This window comes from Dipteris shenzhenensis, chromosome 33 (genome assembly GCF_047967505.1).
Source record: "Dipteris shenzhenensis isolate YYH24624 ecotype China chromosome 33, Dip_SZ_1.0, whole genome shotgun sequence".
NCBI classification, from domain to species: domain Eukaryota; kingdom Viridiplantae; phylum Streptophyta; class Polypodiopsida; order Gleicheniales; family Dipteridaceae; genus Dipteris; species Dipteris shenzhenensis.
This window is the reverse complement of record NC_141628.1, coordinates 2,700,731-2,706,730: the sequence shown is the minus strand read 5'-3', so window position 1 is coordinate 2,706,730 and position 6,000 is coordinate 2,700,731.

The window sequence follows — 6,000 nt, the reverse complement described above, 5'->3', positions numbered from 1 at the left end:
TTGGATGCCAATAGACATAAATGGCATGTCAACGTGGCGTTTGCCCCTAAAGGGGACCCCCCTCAAGGGCCATATCGTCAATTGCATTTTTTGAAAGTTTAATTGTATTTTTCTAGAGGTATCTCCATGCAACCGCAATGGTGGTAGAATGTTTATGAGAGTTAGTCAAATAATGTGTAATCTCTAAGCAATCTAGCCTTAGGAGCACTCCAACATCTTGGCACGATTTGTACTTCCCCTGGCAGAATGTTTATGAGACTTAGTCGACTAATGTGTAGTCTCTAAGCAATCTAGCCTCAGGAGCAGTCCAGCATCGGAGGCATGGTCTGCAATTCCCCTAGAAGAATGTTTATGAGAGTTAGTCATATAATGTGTAGTCTCTAAGCAATCTAGCCTTGGGAGCACTCCGGCATCTTAGCATGGTCTACAATTCCACTGGAAGAACATTTACGAGAATTAGTCAAATATTGTGTAGTCTTTAAGCAATCTAGCCTCAAGAGCACTTTGGCATCTTGGCATGTTTTGCAATTCCCTTGGTAGAATGTTTATTAGAGTTAGTCATATAATATGTAGTCTCTAAGCAATCTAGCCTCAGGAGCACTCCGACATCTTGGCATCATCTGCAATTCCCCTGGAAGAATGTTTACGAGAGTTAGTCAAGTAATGTGTAATATCTAAGAAATCTAGTCTTAGGAACACTCCAACATCTTGGCATTTGTGTGTGCTGCACATGCACATGCCCATGATATTCAAAATAAAGTGTTTTATTTAGCTACACAACACAATTCTCCTAGGTGGTGTGGCTTCAACTCAAACTAAAATATTAAAGAGGAGGGAAAAAAATAAACACTCTTCAAATTTCACATTTGTAAAAGGGATATAATTATTGACCCCAAAACTCATAGTAGGGGTCTATAAAATAGGGAGAAAGGGATTACAAAGGGATTTTAAAAATACCTTTCGAATGCTATACATAATTTACACAAGGTGGACCCCCTAAGACCACCACTCCAAGCTCTCACTACTGCAACTCTACACCAGCGGTAGCCATAGCTACAAAGGCCACGAGCCTACCACTAACCTCTAAGGCCAGCTATGTCATAAAAGTAGAGAGCGGCACCCCGATCTTCTCAACACGTCTTCTCGATGCTTCAAATGGCAACAATGCACCCTTCAAGCTGCAGCATGACTCCAATGACTAGCCCATCGACCAACCCTTCTCCATTCTGTAGATCCACATCCAAACAATCTCTTGGAGCTTATACCATCAAGATCATATAAGGAGGCTTGCAGGTGACTCCAACCAAGCAAGGCACGTATGCACTTCTCTGCTAGCCCATAGGTCCAAATGGCATACCGACCGACCAAGCTCCTCGTTCAACTTCAGCTGCAATGTGCCTCCCAAAGCTCCCGTGACTCCAGCATGTCATGGAACAAAAACCTCAACCTTTGTAACCATCGCCATCTCCATTGTCACCGTTGTATCAGATCTCTCTGATCTTTTTTCTTTCCACTTCCAAGGTTCTCACACCTTAGGAAATGACACATGGCACAACTTAAGCCAACCCTGAAGAGATAGGGTTGGTTAAGTTACTTTGGAATTAGGTTTGGTTAGTGGCCAAATTTGTGCCACATGGCAACCTTACCCATATGTGCCACATCAGCAACCTCTGGCCATGTCATCTCATTAGCCACCTCACACCATGCCACATTGGCAATATCTGCCACATTAACTTGTAGGCCCCAATTGCCATGTCATCAAGGAGGCCATAGTGCCACATCACCATGGGCCCATGTGCCACATCATAAGACTACCCAGTCAGCATCAACCTACCTAGTCAGTAGCCATGTCAGCATGCCACGTGGTAGTGACACCTCATCAGTGCTATCTGGGCACCCTTATCTCTCCACAGGCACAGTCACTGCATGTGACCCCCTAACTACCGCATCATCATTGAGCACACTATGCACTCCCTTTTTTTTGCCCCTCCACCAAGATCAATCTGTATCTCTTGATCCAGGAAGAAATTGAGGGTGCCATGGATTTGTGGGGGAGTTGAAATGAGCGTTTTAATTCGTCGAATTAAAAACGTTTTAAACATTTTTTTGACCCCCCCAGGAGCATTTTAAACCGCCCCCGCCACGATTTTTAATTGGGAATGGCTCTAGCCTATTATTGCATGGTAAAACCACCTATCGTGCAATATCATGGTTGTTATACCGCCCGGTGTTAACATATACCGCACTGGGATTGTCTACACCACACAGTCTTAGACTATACCATGTGGGGTTGAGGTATATATCACACGGTAATAGAAACATACCACGTGGTGCATTTTCTTATATATGCTTTGCACCGACCTCGTACTATTCACATTCCTGAGAATCTAGCTTTGCTGGAGTCTCGAAAAAAACAAAGAAGGACAAGGAAGAAAGGATTAAGAAAGCTTCCAAAATACTTTGTGAGTTTTTATATCCTTTTAAAAATTATAAAGTGTCAGTGGTGGGCTCACTTAGCCCAGCTGATATCCACCCACACTTGGATGCAAAATAGATAAATGCATAGCTTAAATTTGATAGGTTATCTATTGTTGATTTGGAAGTTTATTTTTCCAAGAATGTTTTCATGTAAATATATTTAAAGTTTTTTTCTCAAAAATAAAGGGAAAAAAGTTTCTTTTTCGTAGACCTTAGCTTTTAAAATGTAGTGTAATATCACATTTATAATAGTTGACTAGCTATATTGCCTATATATAGATATCAAAAAACTAGTAAAAAAATATATGACAATAATTGCAAGTATCTATGTGCCAGTGGGGAGTCCGCTTATGCCGACTTGTAACTACTCGCATATAGGTATAAAGTACCTTTGAACCATGTGCTAGTGGGTGATCCGCATATGCTGATCGGTAACTACTCATACATGGAAAATGTTATATTATAGTTTATATGTACTCATTAGTAATAATAAAATATTTGGTTTTTGCCAGTTGTGGCTCGCATTTGCCAGCTGATAACAACTTGTTGAAAGTCTAGCTGGTTGTGTAGCTCGCAATCGCCAGCTTAAATCAACTTGCACATTATATGTTAGAGATCATTGTAGACTAAGTTTGCTTGTAAGAGAAAATTAGTGGTATTATACATTGCACATTTATGTGGAAAGAAAAGTCCTACCTTATCTAAGAACAATTAGTTGATATTATATAGGTATGAAATGTATGTCTAAACTTACGTTAGATATTTTCCAACCTAGGTAGTATCCTTGACTTTGTAGTTTCAAACAAATTTTTTTGATAAGTGCAGATGTAGATTTTGCTGGCTACTGCACTAGTGTGTGTGAAATACTGACATTCGCATACAGAGCATGATGATGCGAATGATCATAGTGTAGATAGATGCTTGCTTGAGAAAGAGTGGGACATGGGAAAAGGCAACTTGCCATCCTATGACTATTTCTACAGGCGGATTACCACATCTATAACCATCCATTTATGTCGAGATGGGGCAAGATGATTGGATGGTTGGTCTCTCTTGAGGTCTAGCAAACATACATTTGTTATCAATGACATGTTAGTGACATTGTCTTGAGTTTCAAAAAACATATAAATAAGATTGGAGGATGAAAATAAATTAATAAAGAAATGTGATGGACCAAATGTCGAATCATTTGCTGGCATCCTGCAAGGCATTAAAAATGCCTCAAGTTGAATCACTTGTGTACCATTTGAATATGTAAATGAGTGAACATTTACTGTGTGCAACTATTATAATGAAATTTGAGATTTTCATCATGGATGTTCTCAATCGATCAATTGTTGGTCCCTTGCGTATTTATTTGAGTCTTGAGTTATAGATTGCTTGTAGCATGAACTAATGCATTTAGATCCTTTGAATAATTGTGTTGAAGAATTAAGATTGAAAAGTAGAAGGCGAGGGAGAGAAACCCGCAAGTTGCTACGTGCATGTAAGCAATGTTAGCTACTGCACTATTGTGTGTGAAAAACTGACTTTTGTATACAAAGCACGATGTTACAAATGGTCATAGTGCAGATGAATGCTTACTTGAGAAGGAGCAAGATGTGGGAAAAGGCAATATGCTTTCCCATGCCTAGGTCCCTAGGCAGATTACCACATCCATAGCCATCCAATTATGTCAGGAGGGGGCAAGATGATTGGATGGTTGGTCCATCTCGAGGTCTGGTGCACTTACTAAATGTTGGCAGAATTTGAATGAGGGAAATGATTTCTCCATGGAACACATATTCGAGAAATAAAAGTTTAAGATCAGGGAAATGTTTTTATACATGACAATTGACAATTTCACATTATTGATCCATTGAAACATGCATAGAGAGTTCGTGAGCATGGCTCCATAGAAACGAGGCTGAAACCCTGCAAAAGCTTGAGAGTATGTTACACTCATAACTGCCACAAGGTGGAGATGTAACATCTGCCATAAAGAGTACACAGGTTCAAGAACTCGTATGCGCAAACATTTCTTAGGTACGGTGACCCTCAAAGACAAATTGGAAAGTGTAAGGGTCCGGGGGTGGAAAGGGTGATTTCCATTTTGGGTGGTCAGACAGTTAGCACTATAGACACGATTGTGGATGAAATAGTTGCACGTCACCAGTCTCAACTTATAATTGAAGAAAGAACCATGGGTCTTGAAACCCTGGGCGAGCAATCGAAGACTATGGAAAGTTGTTCACAAAGTGCAACTGCACATAGTAGTGGTGCTAGATCCCTTGCACAATTAGTAAGCTGCTTAAATGTGCAGATGGAAAGAGGAAAATGCAGTAATGGACCTCGTTTGAATGCCCGTGCACGTGTGCTGCAACAATCCCTTGAATGCTTTCATCAAAGAAGAACATATCGAGAAAGCGCAACAAGATGTGTTTGAAGCTATATGTCACACGGGATATCCGTTGAGCATGGTGCAAAGCCACATTGGAGAAAAGCCATGGCCTTTGTCGCTAAAGCTAGAATGGGTTTTACAATGCCTAGTTACGATGCTGTCCATAACAACATGTTGGATGCTTACTACAATATGATGAAAGATGCAACAAGTGGTTTATGATGGCATTGAGAAGAATGCTTGCACCATCGTATCACATGGATGGAAGAATGTTAGCAAGTGGCCCTTGATTAATGTCATGGTTGTGATGTTCAAAGGGGAGGCTTTCCGACAGTCAATTGATACAAGCGGTGAGGCTAAGACGCGAGAATTCATTGCAAAGCAATTAAGTAGATGCATTGAAGAAATCGGTCTTGACAATTTTATTCAGCTGATTACTGAGGTAATGCCAAGAATTGTCGAAAGGCTAGGAAAATTATAAATCGTAGGTATTGACAAATTTGGGCATCGCCATGCTCATGCCATTGTTTGGATTTAGTCTTTGAGTATTGGTACAAAAACACTTGAGACAAGCTTCTTCAAAGTTGCTGTGGATGAGGCATGAAAGGTCGTATTGTACTTTCTTAACCATGAGCGACTACTAGGCATATTCAGGATTAAACAACCTGCGAGTCACCCACTAGAGCTTCTAAAGCTAGGTGAAATGCGCTTTGGCACAAGCTATATAATGATGGAGCAATTGTTAATAGGAAGCCCTTGTAACGGAGACTCTATTCAGTTCCGAAGCGATAGAGTGGATAGCTGAGGCATGCTGAAACAACTCTCGTAGTGAATTTGCAGACCTAAAGGCATTCGTTAATTTGGAGGAGGCTATCCAATGCAGTGGAAGCTATGAAGCCAATTTTGTTTGCAATTCGGAGGTTGGATGTGAAAGGGCCAAGCATGGGAAGTGCTTATATGGCATGGTGGATTGTTGAGAGGGATGTTTTGAAGGAAGATGCGAGGCTTGACGAAGGTGGGTATAGCATTACAAGACGAATTGCATTGCAAAAGATGGTGCGAAAATGATGGAATCAAGCTCACAACTCTGTGCACTATGTTGCCCATATATTAGATCCGCAATGGTGGGAATATCGCACAGA